Raw genomic sequence first — 26312 nt, forward strand, 5'->3', positions numbered from 1 at the left:
TGCATCATGGAATCATGGTTAGCAGTACAGATGTCCATGGCACCCAGTTTTAATCAGCACTTTCCCAAATACTCCTGCTCCTACTGTTACTACTGCTATCGATTCAGCAGCAGACCAAGAACCATGTTGAGTGGAGGAACCATAATGCTTATAAAACAAAATCCAACACTACTCTTCTAATTCAGAATGCATCCACCAATAACTGCACTCCAAACTGAAAAATCATACAACTCATATCAGCAAGCGTTGCAAACAAGCCTTGCTTTAGCCTATCTCCACCCCAGTTCCAACTCCTACCTAATGAAATCTTTCCACACAATACTAATTACAAAGACATTATCAACTTCAGTAGCTTCAATCTAAACCTTCTTGAGCTTGCCAAATCTAAAGCAAGACACTACTTCAGTGACTCTGGCCTTAGTCAACTAATTAAAAAGCCCACAAGACCCAGTTTTAGATCAGGAAAGCACACCTTCTAGATTTTATCATAACAAACATTCCACAGTAGGTTACTTACATAATTATATTACCCCCTTCCTAATAATCAGTGTTACCTGTCATTTCAGCAAAGAAGTTCAGATAATAAGCCCCACCAAAGCATTCCTGTCACTATTGTGACTCTAAAACAGGAATTATTATAAACTATCTGGCAAATTTTCCTCTGAAGCATACACTCTGTCAGGTTTGCAGCATCCCTAACACCCACTCTGTTCAACCTGCAGGACAACCTGCAGAACAAATATTTCTACAGAGTAACCCAGCTATATAACACCTAAATGTTTTATGAATCAAACTGAGAGATAAGACCTGATCAAGAAGTAAATCAGTCCGTTTCCTGAAAGTGGGGACAATTTTATATCCTTCAGAAACGTGGCCAAAAATCTAGAAGACAGAAAGCTAACTTTCTTTATTCCACCACAAAATGCACTGATAAACATCATCCAAAAACTATGGAACCTCATTAATGGCCTCATAGGACACAACCCAAATATCACATTTCTGCATAAAGACCTCATTACTACCATCTCTGGTAATCTCACAATGACAGGTTTCCTTAATGAATACTCTGCTCTGTTTTCCTCCCCACAAAACACAGAGACACCCAGATCCTCAAACTTGAAATCCCTGCAAATGGTTGTACAGGTGCAGATGGACTTCTGCCTTGTTTTTTTTTTTTTTTTGTTACTATGCAAAGATCATATAATTCCAATTCCTTACCATCTTTACAACCTTTTTTCTCTTCTTCAACACAGTGCCAACACTGTGGAAACAAGAAACAGTAAGACCTATACTTTGCAATCCAAACCTGAATGAGTTTAGGCCAGTTTCAGTCCTCATACATTAGGAAAAATATATTTGTCACACAAATTACAGAATGTAGCCAAAAAAATACAATGTCTTTCCCTACAACAACATAGTTTCTAGGTTAGCCATGGTTCTATGACAGTCCTATGAACCTTCACCAATGATATCCTCATGAATATGGACAAGTGACTTTTGGCAGGTGCCACCTAAGAAAAGCCTTTGGCTTCAAGGACTCCCATCTTCTACTAAACTCCTTTATTTTACCTAAAATCAACCACAACTCTCTTCCATGGTTCAGAGACTGTCTGGACAGGAGAGACTCGAAAGACCAAACTGGAGCCTCCTTCTGTCTTCTTCACCATGAATTAAAGGAGTGCTTCAAGTATCCATCTTTCCCCCTCTGTTTTACCCCCTATTTATTAATTACCTTCCCAAGGACCTTCCAAAGCTCAGTATTATTCTTTAAGAAAATAACAAGTTCATCTACAAAGTCAAGCCTATGCCCTGCCATAAAAATAGAATATTAAGCAAACTTTTCCCAGGTCTCTTATTGCTTTTTCAAAAATAAACATATACTCAATGTCAAGAAGAAAAATATATGATCTTTGTTGCCAATCATTTTCTGCCATTCAGCTTAGCAACCAACTACCCTTTGAAACAGTCACTCATTTCAAATGTCTGTCTACCTTGACCAAAACCACAGCTTTCAACACTATACTTCTACCACCAAATCAAAAGTCAACTCCTTACTTAACTGGTTCACAAAAATCTCTCACTTCCTTTGCCATGATTCTGGAGAAGCCAAAGACAGTAGGATTCTGAAGGCACAACTAGAATATGGCCTCACAATGATACCCAGTGCATCCAAGAAAAATCTGACCTCCCGCAATTACAGCTATCTGTAGAGTCATCTCCCTACTCTCCAAAAAAAAAAAAAAAAAAAAGAACATCACTGCAATGGCCTTTAAAGACAAAATGGCTTTCAGTTAAACAAAGGTGAATTCTATTCCTAGCTGCCCTCACAAATAAACTCTTAAAGTGAAGACCTTCTCCTTTTTGCCATCAGATTAGCTAGAAGTTATACTACATATAATTGAAGGTAACAATCCCATTAATTTCCCTAGTTAGTGTATACTGAATACAGTAAATATTTACCGTGGAGACTGCATTCTGATCTAGTTCATAAGTTCATAGGTTCTTAGACAAGTACTAGGATAGCTGCCCTTGTGGCCACTTTAAGACTAGATAATTTTCCTTTTGGTGATTGAAATAACCTATTCCATTTGGTTATAGGTTGGCGTTACCCATTCCATGGCTGATAATTATATAATACCCCTAATGAGAATAAATAATATCACATCATAGATAATCTGACAAGACCAGTGCATGGGATAAAGGAATAAGGAGCTGTGTCTGTCCATTGGTAGTACAGGGGACAGTCATTGGGTAAATTTTCTGTTATCCATCCACAGATCTAAGCTGAGCTTCAAAATGAACAGGGATGAACAGGGATAAACTTTGCTTTATGTTGATATTAAGCCTATTCCACAACAGCAGTATCCTCAGCTAGATATACCTGTCCCTCCAAACCATTCTGCTGATGCTGGAAAAGAGGTTTATATCCCTAGGTCAAGTATTTTTGATGCCATTTGACTTGCTGATGTGCAGTAAATTCATCAATAATAGAGCTTCATTGATTAATAACACCATCATAATTTTTCTTTGTCTTTTTTGTTATGTTGGTAGGTTTATTAAGCTGACATTACCTAAAAAAGGCACAGTGGAGGTGGACAATATCTTTGCCAATAGTTGAAACCCTAGATGGGACAGATGCAGATCATCCATGGTGAAGCAATGTGGTTTATAGTTCACATCTTCCCAGGCTGACAAATATTGGACCCCCTTTGAATGACACCAAAAACTAAGCCAATTATTGAAGTCAATTGCTTTTTGTCCATATTGCAGCATCATCCTTGGAGAAGGTAGAATGCTGCTCAATGCAAGACTCAAACCTGCCTTGGACACATAGTTTGACAGCTCCATTGTGTCTCTATTCCATATAATCCAGAGAGGTACACCTCAAGTCATTGATCTCAGCCTGAACTATGACAGAGTCATACTGGTACTCGTTGTTCAAGGACCTGAGTGCATGCATGATCTGATGGATCCTGGCATCAGACAAGCAACTAACGATCACTCTTTCCTTACTCACCCTGGTAAGAGGAGCATCTTTATGTCTTGCAATGGAGTCACCTATAACAAGGATGTTTGGTTTGGTTAATGCTTGCCTTGTAGACTCAGCATCTGTGACTTTGGGACTCCTTGTGCTATGTGAGTAAGTAGACTTAATATGTTGACTGTGCTTTGCACCTGTGTTGTGCTTTGGAGGTCTTTTAGGTTTAGGCAAGTTAATCTTTAGAACCTCACCATATGATGGATTATATGTATTGTGATGGCACTGGAGAGGTATGATGTGTGTTTTACTGCTGACAATTTGGGTGTCTGAGTTTACTATGTGTGCGATTTTTGCCACAAAGAATATTATGTATGTACAGTACATCTCTCATGCACTGTGTGATGCTGTTTGAATAATAGATGATCATTTGTCAGCATGAGACAATTCTTACACTGCCTCTCAAGATACCTATCTCAATCAGGCTGGCTAGAGAAATTGTGGGGAAGTGCTGGTCCATTATACCAACATGAATGACTTTATGGGCAGGAGTGACTATAACTGCTTGTTGCAGTTAACAGCAATAATAATAATATAACTTAAATAATGTTTGAGTGGACTTGCTATTGAGTATTTAAATTTCAATGCAAAACAACTAGCCTGGAAACCTTCTTATGCCACCAGCAAGAACCAGGAAACTAATTATAGTAAAAAAAACTCAGTAATTTGACATGAAAATCAATGCAAGCAGTATCAGTACACATAACATTAAACAATTTTCTCAAAGGTCTTTTAGCTTGGTGAGTAGTTTAAGGGGAGATACTTTGCAAAATGCTACTTATGCACATATTGTCAGCAGCCAATAAATGTTATCAAATTATCATAAGGGGCAGTAACAACAGATACACTGGGTTTAAGAATGCAACTACAAGAGGGTAGGTAGGAGTGGGAAAACAATTATACTTTTAGCAGATTACATGCATATGGTCGAACATCAGTATACCGACATTACAAAAGCAGTGACCACAGTTCGGTACATATCGAATTTTCAGATGCCAAACCCGGAAATACCGGATGCCGGCCAGGCTAATATTCCCCCCTCTCGACCCATGGTAGCGCTTGTTGTGGTGGTTGTGCGACCCGGAATTTTGAATTTGGCATTTTGCATGACATTCTGAGCATTTACACATGCGAGTTTCGACATTTACATTCGGAATATGTAACGGTCGGGGATGGGGTCTTTGACCATATGCATGTATTCCACTCTTAGCTCTGAAACAAGTGGCCTGGAACTGCTCCAATGCAAAGACAAGTCCTGAAATAACCTAATACAGAGAGAAAAAACAACTATTAGCATTTAAATATAAATTAGCCTAACATATACTCAGTACACAAGAATGAAACCAGGGCTTAATAACAACAGTTAGACAACTTAAAACAGCAAAAATGCAGTGCAGTTATGTACTAGAATTACTAATATAACCTTCAAGATCTTAGCTATAGCACATGGAGACTGTTTCAATGAATTTAAAAATCATATTGGGTGACAGCAAATTCAGTCTTGGAGTGGCACCCATGTTCTTCCTGGACAGATGATGTTGTTACTATCTACCATAGACACTTACCACTTCAGACTTCACTCACCTAAACACAGATAGTTGGGGCAACTCAGGATAAATATGGCTATGTTTGTAAGGGTTCTAGGGCTGTTAGCCTAGTAGCCTTCTATGGACCTATGAATCTTCTTCTTCTGGCTTTTCCTGGTTAGGTGTCTCCACAGTGGATCATCTGTCCGCTCATGATTGGCAGTGGAGTTTTACGGTGTTGAGTTGCCAGCCCAGTGCCAGCCTTCCACAGAAGGCACACACACACACACACACACACACACACACACACACACACACACACACACACACACACACACACACACACAGGGCCAATTTAGAGTGTCCAATCCGCCTACTCCATGTCTTTGGGAGGAAATCGGAGCACCCAGAGGAAACCCACATGACCACAGGGAGGACATGCAGACTCCGCACAGAAGGCAACCCAGCCCAGAATCGAACTGGAGAACCTCTTGCTGTGAGGTGGCAGTGCTAACCGCTGCACCATCGTGGCCACCCCTCTATGAACCTATGAACCTATGAATCCATGATCATGAAATTAAAAAATGCATTTGTCTTTCTCTAACAAGTAGAACTATTAGAAGATAAAGATTAGTTATGTATTTATCTTTAAATGCTGATAGTTGTTTTTTCTGTCTTTAGTTAAAGTTGTTCTTTTACTTGTGATTGTATTTTTAGTTATCATGATGATTGCTTGATCATACGACATACTTCAGAATTTGCCATTGTGCATGTACCCATTTAAAAATGTCAGCTCTGTTATCTTCTGTCTATTGTATGATCTAGTGCTGAGCCTTGGAAGTGTCCACTGAGATCAGTGTTCCACTCCGCTTAAAAAATTAAAATTAAATAAATAAAGACATACATACATACATAAACAAATAAATAAGTAGCTACTGTCACTGAGTGGCTTGAAGTTTAGTGTAAAACAATTCCTAATAGATTGTCTGACAAGTTTGACTTGCCTTAGGCAGTCACAAAAATGAAAGTCAATCTTTAACAGATTTAAAAGCCTTGTTTTATTCAAACCCATAAATGGCAGAACATACAAGGAGGTCAACTAATTTTCCAAAGGTCATGGTGTATACCATTCTCATTTTAAGCTATTAATTGCTTCTTGCTCATTGAAAAAAGTCAGAACACTTTGGAGTGTATAGGAAGGTTAACGAGTCTGCAAAAGGTAAAAGCATATACATATATGTACATATCTTTCTTGTTTTAAAATGTGCAAATGCTGTTAATACAAATGTTAACAAGATAGATAACAAAGAACAAAAATATATCATGTTATATAATTTAATGAACTCTTTAAAGTGTTGAGTGTTGTTACATATATTAAAGTTCACTAACCCTTGCAGAAACCTCATCAACTGTAGCTTTATAGCCTAGAGATTACTGAAGTGGCTTCATCTCTTTGGACAACTCAATCTGAACAATGTTAAAATATCAGAAATTTAATTAATTTTGCATTACATTACATTACATTAACATGGCTTCATCTGAAAATATGCAGTCAAGATATATTTTAAGTTAGAAAGAGTACCTAATGTGAGTGGGAGGTTGGCATAATGGTTGAGATGTTTACCTTTCAAATGCAAGGTGCAAGGTTTGATTCTCACTTGGGGTAATTAGCTAGGCTTAAAATAGCCTACAAAGACAGTTAGCCTAGTACTAAATTATGAAACTATGTCCATTGCCAATCAGTTTCTTTCTAAATAGTGCCAAAACAAGGTATGACATGTTCAGTACAAGGGAATATGAATTCATGTGCCATCTCAAAAACAATAACATATTCGCAGTGCAATTTCCACTTATGCCTACACTTCTTTTTAACCTTTAATGAGGCCTAAGTCTTATTTCAACAGCCAGTGTTAACTGTTCTATTGACTACATTGTTAGATGCATCGATGACTAATTTCTCTTAAAGAATGATAGCAGTCAAATTTAGCCCAAGATTTTGGACTAGCTACAAAGCTATTATACCATTTTAAAACCATATTCATGGAAGGTAGTAGACTGAATTCTATATTACATCATAAAACTGTAGCAATAAGCAGTTTGTTATGCTATAATAATTTCCATCGCTGATATGTATGGACAATCATAACAGACAGTTTTAATGAGCTGATAGGAACAGATTAGATACCTATAATCTCAAGAGGCCTATTAAATTAATAAATCCTTCTTTTTAACTTTCTTTATTTAACAATAAAATAAATCACAAAACATGTAATGGTAGTTTTCAAACTGGAGCATGTAGACAGAGTCAGATCAGATATCAGTCAGTAGACTGGACAATTAACAATCTATTTGATGTCCATAACAAAGAACAGCTGAGATTATCCTAGACTCAACCATTTCATGTCTAGATGAGGATTAGCCCAGAGTTTCAACTTACAAGCTAATTTATGATCAGAGTTCATCCAGTTATGAATAGGAATATTTTTCTAGTGTTGAATTATGATTGCAGCCATAGCTGTGTTGACATTGTGAATCCACAAGGACTCAAGATGAGACAATGAGATAATGAGAGATTTGCTCAATGAAATGGGTTCCTGATCCAGAGACTCCCCAAACTCTGGAATAGACTGCCCATACATGTCAAGCACAGTGCCTCTTTGGCCCTCTTCAAAAGGAACCTTGATGATTGGATGGGAGATAGGAAATTCACCCTGGGATTACTTCAGTCACCCTGCTAGACAGGGGTCCATGTAAGTAAATACTGTGGGAAGAAATAGCCAGGGAATTGTTATGGCTAGGCTTGTGTAGGCCCTAGGGCCAATAGCCTAGTACCAACCTATGAACCTATGAACCTATGAATACCAAGAAGCCAAAACACTACAGAATGAGACTCCGGCAGCTTACTATTTATTAGAGTGGAAATGCCCCTAATAGCCTCCTACCACAATTCTTGTACTTTCCAACAGGGCCAAAGTAAGTGACCACAATCAGCACTGGGGCCATAACATCTCCAACAATATGAGGGCAGTGAGGTCCCTCTCTTAGCTAAGGTTTTTGGTGAAATTTTCTAACAGTAAGTCATTTTTCAAAATGTGTAAGAAGATAATGCTGAAAGACAATTGTTCCAAATGGAGCTTGACATTTTGGATCGCTGACTGTCAAAGATATCTGTATTGCAATATCCAGTCCATCTGAGTTGTAAGCAAGAGAGTATCTGAAGAGATGATATATTTGCACCAATGCTTAAGCCTAGCTCCTTTTACCTGCTGACTCACTAGCTTATATTGGTTGTTGTCCAGTATTGAGATGACCCAAGAAGGCTCGGCTACATTTGTTTAGCAGACCCCACAGCTGCCGTGAGTTACAAATATTACCAGCATTTAATATTTACCTTTGGTTGAGATGCTTGGAGTTTGGTGTAGGAAAGGAAAGTATTAGTAGTATGTGAACACAGATCCCCAACATAAAGGATACCTTTCTAATCAATTTCATCCACCACAAATCAATCCTGTCAATAGTGATGTAACTATTTTTCCAAAGTGGAGAATAAAGAAAGGAGCTATATTTAACCCTAGATTTGGATCAGCTCTGAGTAGCTAAACATAATTCCATCCTCCTCAATCACATACCTTAAAAGAAGGATAAGTGACACAGTTAAAAGATGCAAAATGCCCGATTAAAAAGTCCCAAGGTACCCAAATGGGAGTAGGTTGGGAGTGAGCTCTGAAATAGTATTTTCTGAGAACAGACACACCATAAGCAGACAAATCAGACAAGCTTAACCCTCTTTATATTTAGAATTACCAGTTTCTTTTGACTAAGTCTGGAATGCTTACCCTGCCACTGAAAATTATCAGTGATAGATAAACAATGAGATATTAATTTAGAGAACTGCACACCGGGCAAATATCTTAAGATTATAATTTAGGTAGGACAACCATCCTAACCACCTGATTTTTGCTTAGGAAGAATAAAGTTTGCTTACCAAGAAGGTCCAGTTTATATTCGTGTTCCTTAATAACTAGAAACACATTAGTTTCCACTAGATTCTCCACATTGATTGACATATGGAAACATAAATATTTCTGTGCTGTCACTATGCTGAGATGGAAGTTAGGAGCCTTGAGCAACCAATCAAGAGTGACTCAATTTAGAGGAAGGTAACTGTTTTATCTGTGTTAACATGTAACTCGGTGAAGTGGAAGATTTTTTGAGAAAAAAAACCCTAATATAGTTCCTTCATGGTATTTGTTGCCTGATATCCAAATTGCACAGTTGTCTACAAACCAAGTACCTATTGGGAGTTTCAGTTCTCTCATATTAATTCAGGTCATTTTACAGGAGGCTTGGAGAGCTGCATCAATCACTGAGGCTGCAATCAAAAGCAGATGGGTGAAAAGAAGGCATACTTGGTACATGCGTCTTTGTAGGGATAGGCATTGTGATAGCACAGCATTAATGTATATTTTTACTATTGGATTCTTACACAACAGTTTGCACCAGTCAATAAGAGTCAATAAAACTGTTTGCAAAACTGAATCGATGCAAGGATGCCATAATAAAGTTCTAATGAATGCTTTGGTGACTGCTCAGGACTGCCATATGTGAGCTTTGTGTGGTACAGTATGCTTAAACTTGCAGCCAGAGTAAAATCAGGTCAGGACTGCCTTACCCTTTATAAAACCTAAGTGACTGTTGTCAAAAAAAGCAGTTGAACTTTATCCAACTATCTAACCAATTAGCTATAAGCTTAGCAAAAAAATTTAGATCAATTTTTAATAATGAAATAGGATGATAATTGGCTGATTCAATAGAGTCTCTGCCCAGTTTAGGAAACATAAGCACATTAGCACATAGAAGTTCATCAAGGAACTCTTGGTTTATAGAGTTTGCAGTGAACCCATTTAGGCTAGGAGCCTTGCCTGAAGGGAGGGAATTGATTGCAGCCACGACTTCCATTTCCATAAATGGCTCACCAGTTCACTTTACCACTGCATATGGTAACCGGGTAAGAGCTCTCATCTAGAAATGCCATTTGCAATCACAATAATTTGTATCCTGCATGCTGGCTTGGTATTCTCCATAAAAACCTTGTTAATATATTGTGGACCAACCATTAGAGAACTGTTTCTATCCCTAACCACACTTATCCCCATCTCAGGCCATCTGTCCTTGCATTTTAATAGTAAGACTTCATTAGAAATAATCCCTTTAGCCCAATAAAAAAGACACCTTGTCTCCCATTTGGCTGCCGTTTGAGACTACAGAAAAACTTAATAATGTTTTTTTTTAATCTGCAGAATCTCCAACCATAAATGTTTAGCACCTCCCCCTTGGCTTTTAAAATCTGTTCTTTACTAGTTATTGTATTTTCTGTGCAATCTCACTATTTGCCTTTGCATATAGTTCTCTGTTGTAGCATATGATCCAGGCTTGACAGGTATTTTTTAAATAAATCCACAAATGTGAGGGGAAAAGGAGTGTCCCCTTCCTGTTGAGCTCAAAGCAAAGAGATCATCTCAAAGCCTCCACAATCTCCTCATTCTTAAGCAGAAGGGGGTCCAACCACCACTGTTAATGGCGGGGGATGGGGTTGGTTGCAATTTGATGTAAAGTTAAGTATGGACAGATAATCCTGCTGATTGTATTTCTACTATTTAACCCAAGATGAGACCTTACTACAAATGAACCATATATCTAGATTACTGGCCACCCCCCATGTCTTATAAAGATGAAACCCATTGTGGAAGACTGGTGTGCTTTCCAGATGTCAATTAAGTCAAGAGAGAGGACGCAATTGTGAAATTCCTGAGATACCCTTAGGAGTGTGATCACACTGATGAGTAATCTATCCAGCCAGGGGGTTGCAACCACACTAAAATCTCCACCAGTGATTACTGCCCAATGAAAAGATTTTAAAGATTTCAGACATTGAACAAAAGATTGCAGGAGGGATGGGATATTGTCATTGGACACATAAATGTTCTTTAATGGCATCTTTCCAAAGGGGGGTATGAAAGGTTAGAACCAGCCATCTGCCTGTCTTGGACGTAAATGTATTCACAAAAGGCCAATTCATATTTTTGTTTATTAGTGAAGATACTCATCATTTTAATGAGGAAGTACAGGAGACATAATAATAACACTAGGTGTCTGTTTATTTTTATTTTTAAGTCTAGTGTCTTGTTGTGGGGCACAATGAACACCTTCCTTACTTATATGCCATAGAATGGTATTAGATTTCCAAGATGAAGACATACCCTAGGCATTGCAGCAAAATCTTTAGTTCAGAAGCCTGCAAGTTGATGTCAGTGGTTTCTGGCACTGAATCAAAATTAAAATCAACTTGGGTTACACTCTACATTGACAACTTAAAGAACAGGAACAAAAACAGAAACAAAAATACTAGTTACGTTAGTAAGAAGGGCCGGGTACTAATGGAGGTGGTATAGGTATATCTAAGAAAAAAGCAAAGTGGATCTTAATAATGTAATTTTTAAAACAGACTAAAAAGCAGGCGTTTAACTGTTTTAATAACAAATGTACAAAAAACATAAAACACTAACAAGCTCCCTCCCTTGTGGAGAACTCACAAACTACTCGGCAACTACATCAGTCTACTGGCAACAGAATGATTATGGGCACACTGTATGTAAATATTTAACTTGCATTCCTTGCAAAAAAATAGACTAAGAATTAAGCAAATGATTCTACTTGGACATTAACAGTGAATCTGTTCCACCATTATGATATAGCTGGCACAGCAATGGATCTACCCAATTTGGTGACCATGCCCCACCATTCTTCTCCACCTCTCAGTGCAAGAAATCTGGATAAAGCCAGAAATAATGAGGGGGGGGGGGCAAAGGCCCAAGGACAGAATATAAATATTGCTCCTATAAACTTAGAAAGTTGCTAGAATAACAGGTTTTGCATTATTGTGCATTTTCTGAAGGATATAACGTTTGAAACTCAAATGTCTGTCATTATTCAGTATTATTTAATGACTTCAATCTTCAATGATTTGCCAGAAAACAACAAATTTTATGAGGAACAGGCCAAAAATATGAGGCAAAAATCTGGACATTCTGCAAAAATCTGTACTGTTGAAAGGTATGTGCCCCCACTTGTAACCAGTAATGCATTTTGGTAGCAATTGTCATTGCAAGCATCATGGACACAGAAAGATAACGCAGTGACAGTTTATGTGGGAATGGATATAGCAGCATTGTCTGGACTAGTAGAATAATCGAGCAACATATAGCTCAATGATTTTGTTAGGCCAAGCAATTTCATCTATTTTGATTTCTGGTACAGATAAAAAAATATTGCCAGTCTCTTCTACCATCTCAAATGATGCAAGTGCTGCCAGCGGCTTGTATTTGTTCATTGTGGGTATTTGTTCAGCAAATATCACTACCTTTGCTCCTGTGGATTTTTCATGTCTATTACCATACAGCTCCCTACCCTTTTTACAGTTTGAGGATTTGCTAGGTGTCACATTAGCTGAGAGAGCCCACTTCTTTGTAATGAAAGTAACTCCTGATGAATTCGCCATGACCTCTGTACATATGGTGGTCAAATTCTTAGCTGGGTTGACCAGGAGTAGATATACATCTAATGGAGAATGGAAACCATCTGTGTAGCTCTTTCAGTGAAAAAGTGTGATGGTGATACAACAGTTGCACCTAATAACCCAAACCCTTACAACTTTGTGATATGGTGCCAGAGCCTTCCTTTTAAAATAAGAGATGTCATAACCAGCAGCAGCCTGTCCCTGATCTCTGGCAATTTTAAAGCTGCTACCCATCTCATGGGCTTTATTTAATAACCATTCTCTGTCACTGAAGTCTAAGGGCTTGATAATAAAATATCTGGGGTTGTTTGTCACCTTCCCTTGTGAGTGCATCCTATGTGCTTTCTCGACAATAGGAGGGGACCTTCAGCCCATAATTTTAGCAAGTTCTATTCTGAGAAACTGAAGAGGCACCAGTCCTTCAGTCTTTTCAAGTAGGCCATAAGGTGAATATTATTCCCCTGCACCCTATTCTCGAGGTCCTCCGCCTTTGATTCTAATTGTAATGTGTGGGTTTGGAGAGCCTGTATTGACTTTGAGTGGATGGCAATAGTTAATCTTTGTTCCTTCTTTTTCTTTTGTTGCTGGTTTAGGGTATCCTGGAGCACCTGCAGCTGAATATCATGCCTTGCAGCTACTGTTTTGATCTGTTGTATATCAACAGCAGTTGATATGACCAAATCTACGAGTGTTTCAGTACAGGCGTGAAGGGTATGCAGCTCTTCTGATACAGCAGGGTTTTCATTCTCTATAGTCATCTGCACCTCATGGCTTGCAAGTAACTTCAACCAATGGCAGTACAATAAACAAAGAACTTTAAGTGATTAACAAGTACCTACTTCAGAATCTAATCAATAAATATCTAAAAATCATAAAATAGTGTATGGAAATGGATAAAATATAGTTTTATCTAGGAAATTATGATTTTCATTTTCATGGGTTATAGCCCACCACAATTATGCATTCATCCCCATGTGTATACCCTAAATTAATAGATATTTCTGTTTTGGGGGTATATGTCCATAGTTTGGAAGAAAGTGGTGATTCATTTTTGCCATGGGTTAATGTTAGGTGTGTGACTTCTTGAATAAAAATTAGAGATGTGATGCTGTTATAAAGAACAAACAGGCATAGACACCAAGACCTTGTGATTTTAAATTTATAAACACTTTTAAGGTAGTTCATGATAGTATGCTGACACCTCATCACCAAATGTGATGGTACAATGATACCATTGCCACCAAATGTGATACCAGGATGGCAGGATTCCAACCAATAATGTCAGGAAAGATGACACTGGGGGGGGGGGGGTTAATTCCACCACTGCCAACCAAGGATGAACTAATGACAAGATAGTGCACACAAGACTGTTTTAATAAATAATTCACTGGGTATAACTTGAGCCTAAGACCATAAAGAGAACATGCATAGCTGTCCTAGGTATAGCATTTCAACCTCATTACCCAATCTGGACTACACATAGGCCACACACACACACACACACACACACACACACACACACACACACACACACACACACACACACACACACACACACACACACACACACCTCCCAGGAAAGGCTAGCAGAATTCCTTTCCTGGAACTGTCTCAGGTTAGGGCCAGAGGCACCCCAGTTACCAGTTTCTCAAAAATTAAGCCAGATATGAAATCCCCACCATTAATATCCCTTTCACTTATAGCAGGTCTTAACCGGTTATTATTCAAAAGTCTAGATAATAATTGCCCTAATCAGATAAATGGCAGTACATACATATTTTTATAATAAATACATAAAAACAAACATAAGAGCTTAATGGTTAATAAGTGAATATTATTTACATAATAATGGGACCAATACAAATACAGATTAATATATATGTAGGTTGATACACATATAGAACTAAAATAAAAAATAAAAGACAATAAAAATAGTCATGATGTGTACAGAAAAATCTACACTGTAAGTCCTTAGTCCTAACTATTATAAACTAATTGGTACTCACAGATGGTTCCACCATAAACAAGACTGCAAGAATATTTAGCATCTCTTCATAACATCTAGTTATATACAGTGTTTCCCTGTCCCACAGTTTCCATGATGACATCAACCTGTTGTAGAAAACAAGTAGTAAAGCCAGATCTTTTATTGTTTATAGAAAACTGGAGGCTAGCCAATACATATTCAAGTCTGCTTCCCATGAACCCAGCCCGGTGACCTAATATGATGCAGTCCCTTACGTTCATCATCCATTACAAAGACTGCATCCCAGCGAACAGACAGCTTCTGGTATTTTATATTTTTTGGCTACATTAACAAGACAAAACATCAAGTCTGGAGATCCAACACACTTAAAAAGACATTCCTTGTTCTCTGATATTCGGAAAGACAAACGCCACACATTCCTTCAAACATGAGACAAGCACACTGATTACAGACAAACAGGAGAGAAAAAGAATGAAAGAAATATATTACATCTTTACAATAAATTTTCAACCGTGTGCCTCCATTACCCCTGACTTAACATGGGTCTATTTTATAACATCAAAGTCCAAAAGCATCAAATGTTATAATATCGACCACATTCAATTGAAACACCAGAAAAGCGAACAGTCAGAATAGCAGGGAAAAAATTTGCTGTTCCGACAAACATACACACAACTCAAGCACACCAAAATAAATAATCCACACACATACACTTCACTAAACCCTACACTAAACCAGACATACACCTCTAGCTACCCATTTACCTTAACCCAACTCTAACCCTAAGGTCCCTAACTATTGCACACTCACTTTACCTGCTCCCTAACCCTAACTTACCTACCCCACCCTAACCCTCACGTCCACACTATCGCACATTTACCTGACCTGTGCCCTAAACCTAACTCACCTAACCCATGCCCAATCGCACACTCACCTTCATTCGCACACTTACCTTAACCCGGTCCGTAACCTTCTCTCCACAGTTGAGGAAATAGCGAAGCTGCAGAAACGGCCCACTGAATACTTTCCTTAGGAATGTATTTGGTGTTCTGCAGCTTTGCTGTTTCAAGTGTTCGCTCTACTGGGTTCGATATTATAACATTCAAAGTTTTTGAACTTCGATGTTATAATATAGACCCACTTAACATAGCTATCAAAAGAGGTGAAGCTATTATGAGGCGTTGTCAAGTCATTTTGTTAAATGTTTAAGTGGCTAATTTTGTGGGAATGGCCAAGACTTGCCATTAATTTTGCATAAACAGTACACAAATGTGCTATAATTGCAGGTCGCACTAATATGTCTATTAATTAAGAGATGAACATCATGATCTGATGAAGTTTTAAATGTTTTAAAACAAAAGTGCTAATCTTGTGTCTTGGAATAAAACATTTTCTATAGCTATCCTGAACTTTTAGCATTTTTCTGTGAATTCTTGGTTTTATCAGCATTTGCTGAAATATCTTAACTGTAGCAAAATTGAAAAATATTTACATACAAAATACTGACAAGATGGAAGTTACACTAGGGAAGGGTTTATGCCCTTTCTCCACTGCTGGGGGACCTTACAGTTGATATATGTAATTGGCAGGGTGTGTAGGGGTACAGGGGAACTTGCCCTCATGCAAAAACATTGAAAAATGTGACAAAATTTAACCTCACAGAAAACCACTGAAAAATCTGGCAAAATAAAAATACATTTTATCCATGTTTTTGCAAGGGGCAAGTCCCCCCCCCCTGCATCCCCACACCCCCTGTTAATTATATATATATATATATATATATATATATATATATATATATATATATATATATATATATATATATACCAACTCTGAAGTCTGATTAAAGACAAAAATAAGTTAAATGAATTGTGTGTAATGGTTTTAGAAAATTTCATTTTTCTGCTCTTGACCAAATTTACTAATGGTAGTAATAAATTGTTAGAAACTCGTGAATTAAAGTGGCAGATTTCACTCAGGGCTAACAGAGCACTTGGACTGAATGAACACATTAATATCAAAAGTTTATTCATAGGATCAAAGAAAGTTACTAGGCTATTGGCCCTGAGGCCCTTATAAGCCTAGCCAAGAGTTTAGCCAAGTATAGACAAATCCATACCTGATTCCCCTGTCCAGCAGGGACATGGTGGAATCCCAGGGATGTATTTTCTATTTCCCATCCAGTTATCCAGGTTGCACTTAAAAAGGGGTAAAGAGGCACTCTGCTTGATGTGGAGAGGGAGTCTATTCCACAGAAGGGGGAGTCTCTGGGACACAAATCTGTCCCTGCCAACAAGTCTTATTAATGTCAAAGACCAGGCTGAGGCCACGTGTGCCAGTTACTCGAGTGGAACTTGACTTGCAAATATGCAGCAGTCTCATCAAGGCCGGGTCCAAGATCACTTTGTATGCCAGGCAGAGGTCACCTCTGAGGAGTCTGTATGAAACAGAGTAGAAGGATAGGGCTTTTAGCTTATCTGTGTATGGTAGATTTTTGAGGCCTTGGATTCTCCCGGTGAGGAACCTCTGTGATCTCTCCAGTTGCTGCATGTGCTTTGCAAGGTACATGCCGAATGGGGCATTGTACTCAGTAAAGGGTCTTATAAGAGAAAAATACATTCATGTTATGACCCCCTTGTCCCTGGATGAGATACCCTTACTTATGAGGTGGGCCATGTAGAAAACTTTCCATACAGTGGAAGCAACATGATGGTCAAAAGTTAGGTTGCTATCAATCTGGGTGCCCAAATCCCTCACAACTGACTGGATGCTTAGGACATTGTTTTTAATGTGATAATTTGTGGGGACATCATTCTCCCCAAAGGGGATGATGATGCATTTTTTTGTATTTAGCTCGAGGTCATGTTTCTAGCACCAGTCATTTGTTTGGGTGAGACCCTCTTGGAGGATGCCCACGTCACTAGGGGAATTGATAACAGTGCCCAGCTTGCAGTCATCTGCAAAACTAGTCAGCCATAGCCCAATAGTTTTGTCCTGCACCTCAGAAAAGTAAATCCCAAATAAAAGAGGCCCAAAGACTAAACCCAGGGGTATGCCACTCCATACGGGTCTACTGCTTGAGGTGGCTTCCCCTATTTTGACTGGATAGGTTCTAGCAGTGAGCCAGTTAGCTACCCTTCTGGTAATATATAGATTGATGCCTAGTTGAGACAGTTTATCTATTATGCCTGAATGGGGGATAGTATTAAAGACTTTGGCCTGGTCAAGGTAGGCGGTGTGTACTGCCTTTAACTTGTCCACGGCTTTGGTGACTGTTTCAAAAGGTTATAGACGAGAGAAAGGTGGTCTAAACAGCCTACCTAGACCTTGCAAAGGCCTTCAACACCATTCCACACTCAGGTATTATAGACAAACTCACCAGCCTGAACATAAACCCCTACATCACGAGATGGGTTGCCGACTGGCTCACGGACAGAGCCCACATGGTAAGAGTTGCGGGAGCTAGGTCTGACTCTAAACCGGTTACAATTGGCATTCCCCAGGGCTCAGTCCTAGGAACCCTCCTGTTCGGCATATACTTCTCAGAGATACAGGCAAGCACAGGAGGACTATGGCTGACCAAGTTCGCAGATGACTGCAAACTAGGTGCTATAATTGACTCTCCGGCTGACACAGACATCCTCCAAAAGAGTCTCACTGAGACAGATACCTGGTGTCAATACCATGGCCTCAAGCTAAATGCCAAAAAGTGCATAGTCATCCCCTTTGGAAAAAACAAAGTACCCACAAACTACCACATAAGTTATAGCCCCCTAAATACAGAAGACGTAATAAAGGATCTGGGAACCCAAGTAGATAGTAACCTCTCCTTTGATCATCACATTGCCAAAGTGGTAAGAAAATCCTTCTATGTGGCCCACCTAGTCACAAAAGGGTTTGCATCCAGATCAAAAGAGGTCATTGGGCCCCTCTATGCATCACTCATCAGACCCATCATAGAGTACAATGCTCCATTTGGGATGTACCTTACAAGACACCTGCAACAACTGGAAAGACCACAGCAGTTCCTCACCAAAAGGATCACTGGCCTCAAGCAGACGCCCGATGCAGCTCAACTGAAGAAACTCCAGCTGTATTCCATTGCATACCGCCTACTCAGAGGTGATCTCTGCCTGATATACAAGGCCATGTCCAACCCAGAATTGATGGACATGCTCCACCTAAAGAAAACCATATCTCCTCAAGTCACATGCTCCAGGGATCTAAACCTCACCACAACAATACATAGGATGTGCTGGAGGGATAGATTCCTGTCCCAGAGACTTCCCATGCTCTGGAACAAGATTCCAATCTACATTAGGCAGAGGTCCTCGCTAACCCTCTTCAAGAGAAACCTTGACGAGTGGATGGGAAACAGAATGTTTACCTCAGGGATCACTTCAATAGCTCTGCTGGACAGAGGCACTGGGAACTAATCTAAGGGGGCAGCGAAAGCCAACACATTCTGGCTAGGCTTATAAATGCCTTCCGGCAGAGAGCCTAGTACCTACCTATGAACCTATAAAAAAAAGTTCACCAGATTTAACAGACACAACCTCCCCTTGACAAAGCCAACCTGTGTGGGATCGAGTGTTTGGAGGTTGCCAATATCCTTGTCAATGAGGTCCATGATAATCCATTCCATGACCTTGCAGATCAGGCTAGTTAGGATGATGGGTCTATAATTTCCCAGGTTGGTGGATGCTCCAACTTTGTGTAGAGGGGTGACAGTGGCTGTCCTACACTCAGCTGGAACAAAGCCGGTACTCAGGATTAGGTTGAATAGGGTGCCTAAAGGTGTTCAAAGTTCCTGCCTAAGTTCATGCAGGATGCAGCCTGGGATGTTATCGGGCCCCATGGAGGCTATATTTTTTGTCTTTGAGAGAGCAGTGATGACCTGACCCCTAGATATAACGGGAAGGGGGCAGGGAAATATAAAATCCTCTAGCATCTTATGTAGGTGTTTGTAGTAGTTATTTTTATTTTTAGGATAGTTATGTCTTTATTTGTTTGGGTTAGATAATGTGTATTTATTATGATTCTTTTTGATGATGTCATAATTTACGTCTAAATTTGATTGGATAGCTGTGTGAAGAGAGAGATATTTAAACAAGTCTGGCTCTGCTGTATTTTATTTTCTGATGAAGTTTCTAGTTATTAAAGTGGAATGAAAGTGCTAAAATTAGTCATGGTGTTTTTTTTTCTCTTGGGATCTTAAGTAACTGACTCAAGGTGTTGTATGTGTTTGTTTCAGCTTCCTTGGTTAGCTGGTATATATATATATATATATATATATATATATATATATATATATATATATATATATATATATATATATATACATACATACACAGAGAAGGGCCAAAATAACAGCCTGTCTAAAATGCTAGGGCTATTTATCCAGACCAGTGTGTGTGTTTATGATCAGATTTGCATTTTCATGTCTGAGAATACATATAGAAAGTAAACGTGCATATTCATACTGATATATTTCAATCACAGATGATAGTCAAAGGACGGCCAGTCATATTGTAAGTTGTGAAATGTCCAGCAAACCAATAATGATAATCTTATACACACCATGTACTATTGCAATGATAATTCTGGTTGAAAAAACATGCATGAAATGTTTTTCATGATCCCAGTAGTGTGTTGGGATGAGAACCGTACCCACTGACATGTTAATCACCCTGAGATCAACTACACTTAATATGAAGACCCACTTGTCCACCTATACAGAAGATGGCATGAAGGAAACAACCTAACATATTCACACTAATACTTTTGATCTATGCCAATACTGATAGATGTGGCACTGGTGTATAAAACTTATACATTCATTCTTAAAGCCTACTATTGTCATTATTAAAAGCCATATATTTTTATGGCTTACCATAGTGCTGTCTTATGCACTCCAATCTGCTTTTGTGCATCTGGCTATTCCTTTTGATCACTTCTGGAGCTAGAGTCATAAAAAAGGCATAATGAAAAATTTCCTAGTGGTATGCAATGTTAGGATATTTGGGTAGCTAAAAGAATTTACACTTACAGTATGGAGGTGTTGACTGCACCTTAATTTTTTTTCTTTTATTTGCAAAGGTGGTCAGGATTGCAACCCTTCCCATCACTGTAATGGTGCATGGGATGCCAGAAGCATGGGTGACAGCTTTTCCCTAACTATTGCAGACATCAGTCTTATACTGTCACCTGTATAGCCCTCCTGCAAGAGCCTCTGACTGTCATTCTTATGGAGGATGTCCAGAAAAATCTTGGGCTCCTCCTCACACCAACTCTGTGCTCTATAATTGGCACTTCTCCCTCCTTCTACAGCCATGACGCCTTACCTTGAAGAATCTTGGGAAAAATGGCAGATGATTAGTGCCCTGTGTCCCAATGTCTGTGCAATAATGGGCATCAGTAAGAAACTCATTTGTGCAGTGATGGCAAACTCAGAAAATATAGGTATAGTTTTATTTTTTTCCAATGGTACTTTAAAGTGTGAAACATGACAGCCTTTCATCTCTGTGTATGCTGCTGGCTATACATGCTTTTTAATGACTCCATCTGAAAATTATTAAATATGCAATGACATTTGACTCATCCCTAAAATAATTTGTTACCCATGTATGCATGGAGCTGCTTGCTGGTGCTCAAGCATGTGCAAGATGTGAAATCCCTCCTTTCGGACAGTGATCAAAGAGCCTCAGTCTTCATCACTGCTACTGGTAGGTAAAATTCACTGTGTGAAAAATAGACACACAAAGTATTTTCAGATGCAGCCCTCTGTACCAAGTACAATTTCCTTTAAGAGCACATAAAGAATGCCTACTCCAGTCCCAAGGGTGTGCCTTCTCTCCAGTCCCCAAATAAGACTCCCCACTGACCACTATAAAGCTGAGTCTTTAGCTAGGAGTGTCAAGCCAAGTCCTCCTCCACCACCATGTCTGTGAAATCAGTGCTCTCAGTGTCTCTGTTCAAAGTGGCTGTCACACACTCTTTTTTGGGCTGGCACAGCTTACCCACTCTGCCACCTCCACCCAGACTATGAGGTATATTTGCTGCCACCAAAACACCTGAAGCCAACTACTTTAACACTTTTACCAGGGTACCTATTTACACTTGGTAAAATTAATGCTTATACAAATGGTAGTTTTTAACCAAGCAGCAAGACTTTCAGGAACATGGAGCCACAGCTCTACTAAATAAATGCAAGTACTCTCAAAAAGTTAAATGTTTTCTAAAAGACCAGCCACAATGACATTTTTAGATATATTTAATAATAAATAATAAAAAACATGAAAATACTGGATATCTATTTACAATAAACACCAAAAGTTTCAATCACACAAAATAGAAAAAAAACAGGGATGGAAAGACAGATACAGAAAAAACAACATTTAGCTACTCTCACTATATTTTTTAATTGACTTAAGAATTACTGTTCCCTAGTTACTTACGCAAGGCAAGATAAAAATGGATGAGTGTCTTGTCAGGTCCAAAAACAGAGTGCACACCTTACATATCTCACTAGTATCCAAATACAATTTCAGTGCTGACTTTAGAGTGGTATCACATCTGGTCACCTGACTCTGTGGTTCCCATACTACCCTCTCACTAGAAACTGAGCCAGGATCTGGCACTGATGTGTCACAATACACACATAGATCTTTAGCTAAGGTTTATTATAGCATCTGGAAACTGCAAAACAATTTCAACACTTCCTGTAGAAACTAACAAGCCATTTTCTAGCACCCCAGGATAGCAATTAGTTTGCCATTAAGGACAACAGAGCAAGATCCCAGCCCAAGTTTTTCACAGACATTTCATGTCTGGCTGGATTCAGACCTGTGAGATAAAATCTTTATGACCTAAACCAAGTCATTTAATTTCAGGCAATTTTTTTTAATATTAGCTGTGTTGAGCTTAACCCCTTCTCTTCCAGTATCCTCTGTTAAAATGCATACATTTCATCAGTTAAAACAATACAGTCTGAAATACATGTGCATTTCTTTTCTGTTCACCAGGACCCACTGTTGATACATTTTTAACACAAGCAACTTTACAAATACATTTTTAACATAATAATATGCATAAATCAGTTTGATATTCAAATGACATATAATTCTTTACAAAACTCCAGCTAGCTATGCTGGCATGCATTAAACATGCACTACCCTACTTCCCCTGGCACAGCTGGCACTACCTCACATTATCACATCACTCTCCCCCTTTGAAGACTCAGGCTAGTTTTTCAAATGATGCTGGAGGAACGTTGCTTGAAAGAAATGAGCTTGTCTGTGAACACATTAACACATACCTTGTCTTGAGAGCCCATCTGCATTGGCATTGCTAAACTCACTATGGTGCTGGATTGTCATGTCATGTGCCTGCAACCCATACTCCATCTTAATAACCTGGGATTATGCTGGCTGGCACAATGTAGCCATGTTAAGGGATTCTGGTCTGTAACCACAGTGAATTTCTTTCCATACAGATAGGACTGAAGTTTTTGCAGTGCCCATAGTATAGCTAGTTATTCTTTTTCTACAGCTGCATAACATTCCTCCCTGGGTTGGAGTCTACAGTGAGCTGTACAACAGGATGCTCTTCTCCCTCTGAGAAAACATGTCTGAGTACAGCCCCCACCCCATGATTTGAACCATCCACCTGCACAACAAACTCTTTGCTGTAATCTGGACTGGCTCACACAGGGGATCCTCCCAAAGCCCCTTTAAGCTTTTGGAATGCTTGCTCGCAGGCTGATGTCCACTCAACCTTATCTGACCTGTTTTTCATCATCAGGTCTGTGGGGGTAGCAGCTATTGTACTATAATTGTGAACAAACTTTCTTTAGTACCCCGCTGTCTCTAAGAATGCCCTCATCTAATTTTTGGTAACAGGGGCAGGCCATGCCTGAATAGCTTCCACTTTGGTTCTGGCCTGATCTTACCACTCCCCACTCTATGTCCCAGGTATGAGGCCTCTGCTATATCAATCTGACAATTACTGGGCCTAATGGTCAACCCTATCCTTTGCAGTCTGCCCAGGACTTCCCTGACATGCTGAAGGTGCTTTTGCTAGGAATGGCTGTAGATGCAATACCATCCAGGTAGGCAAGGGCATATTCTCCTGCTGCTGCTTGGATATGATCTACCAGCCTCTGGAAGGTCACTGGGTATTTTTCATCCCAAAGATCATTTTCAAGAACTTATATAATCTGAAAGGAGTCACAAAAGCTGAACTTTCTTTAGTGGAGGGAAGTCAAGGATACCTGCCAGTAGCCCTTGCTCAGATCAATAATGGTCAGATACTTATCCAGCAGCTTGAAGGCTTCATCTGTCCTAGACATGGGGTAAGCATCTGACTCAGTGTGACTGCTTGGCTTTCTGTAGTCCACACAGAACCTGCCATCCTTCTTTTGTACCAGCACCACTGGGGAGGCCCAGGGACTCCTGGACTGCTGGATTACTCTCATTTCCAACATTTCCTGGATCTCCTTCCTCAGATTCTGTGACTTGCTCAGGCACCCTGTAAGGGGCCTGCTTGATTGGTCTTTGGGGTCTTGTATCCAAGTGATGCTGCACCAGGTGGGTACACCCAGGTTTTCCAGTGACAATGTCCCCAAACTCCTGTAACAGTGCTCAGATTTCTCAAACCTGTGCAGGGGATAGACGCTGGGACATTGCTACCCTTTCCACTGAGGTGTCACTCTGAGCCTCACTGAGGAGATCAGTCATGAGATCCACCTCAGACTCCTTCTGTCAGCCACTGCAAATACTCAGCACCATGGCCTCCCTAGCATGTTAAGGCTTCATCAGGTTAACATTATACAGTTTGTGCCCCTGCCTAGCAGTTTTATCATGTAGTTAACACCACTGACCTTCCTTACCAAACTGAGGGGTCCTTTCCAAGCTGTGTCTGACAGATATGAGCACTATACTCTGATTTCCAACAGCATACTCTCAGGCTTGTGCATTCCTGGCATACCAGACCTTTTTCTGCTGTTGTGCTCCTGTCAGATTCTCCTGGACCAAGTCCATGAGCTCCCTAAGCCATGTCCTGCAGTTTAGGACATATACTACAACAGACTCCTTGTGGGATTCACCCTCCCACTTATCATGAATCAAATCCAAGGGACTCCTCACCCTATGCCCATACAGCAACTCAAATGGTGAAATGCCTGTGGATTCTTGGAGTTCTTCTCTGTATGCAGATAGCAGATAGGGTAAATATTTGTCCTATTCTCCCTTAAACTGGTCTGCAAATGCCCTTAGTATGGTCTTCATTGTAGAGTTTAACCTCTCCACAAGGCCATTAGTCTTGGGGTGGTAGGGGTAGTCTTTAAGTGTTTCACCCCACAGTGTTTCCACAGACAATCCAGCAAGTAGAACATGAAATTGGCACCTCTGCCAGTCAGTATTTCTCTCTGGAATCCTATCCTGCTGAACATATCTAACAAAGCATTTGCCACCTTTTGTACCTTGATAGTGGACAGAGCCAAAGCCTCAGGGTATCTAGTAGCATAATCTACTACCACTATGATATATTTTTTTCCTGTGGAACTTCGGGTACTCAGGTGCCTCACAATATCCATAGCTACTCTCTGAAATGGCTCTTCAATTACAGGCAAGGCATCAAAGGAGCGTTGACCTTGTTTCCTGCCTTGCCTACTTTTGGCAGTGCTTGTAGGTTCTGCAGTACTCTGATACATCCCTTGCAATCCCAGGCCAATAAACATTCTGCATAATATATCTCTTGGTATGCTTTATGCCAATATAACCTGCAAAAGGAATGTCATGGGCTATGGCTAGAAGTGCCAGATTTTAGGCTCTGGGCACTACCAATTGCTTTATTACCTCACTGTCTAGCCCTCCCTCAGGGGTCCACTCTCTGTACAGTAACCATTTGTTCCAGTATATAGACTCCACTTTTCCTTGAGAATTAGGTGCTTCCTTAGCTATCTCCGTCAAGCCTCTGATGTAGGGTCCGAGAGCTGAGCCTGTCTCAACTCTACCTTTGTGACCCTTCCCAGCTCCCCATACACAGGATGTCTGGTATGTTATGACAACGGTGCCTCTTTTTTAGCCTGGGTACTACTACTCACCTCTGCCCTTGCAGTCACCTTGTCTAAGCAAGCATCAATACCTACCAGCTGTGGCTCACCTTCAGTCTCACTGCTACAGGGTAGCTCCCTTAATGAAATAGCCATATCACCAGCCCTGGCTTCAGATGTGGGAACTGTCTGGGTCTCTCCAGGCTACCAGACCTACATGCTTGTCCCCAATTATGTCATACTGTAACTGCATGCACACAAGGCACTGCATTATCAAAATCATTCCCTATCAAGACATCTGCAGGGATATTCTCAAACACACCTACTTGGTTGCTTCCTTTTCCACCTGCCCAGTCAAGGTGAATCCTGGCCAAAATATTTGGAATGGGTCCCTCCTAAAGCTCTGACTACAGTGGACTGCCAAAGCAAGTACTGCCCCTCTCTAACAACTGCAGGCTTCACAATGGTTATGTCAGAGGCTGTGTCTCAGTTGGTAGTGGCCTGTTTTCCATCCACTAAAATAGAATACAAACTCTGATGATAGTTTGGTACTCCTGTTGTCTCCAGAAAACTTACCACTGGCATGTTATTATTCCCACTTACTAGCTCCTTCCACTTTTGTTCCCCACCTT

This window comes from Protopterus annectens, chromosome 10.part0 (assembly GCF_019279795.1).
Source record: "Protopterus annectens isolate FY-2018-M chromosome 10.part0, PAN1.0, whole genome shotgun sequence".
Lineage (NCBI taxonomy): Eukaryota > Metazoa > Chordata > Ceratodontiformes > Protopteridae > Protopterus > Protopterus annectens.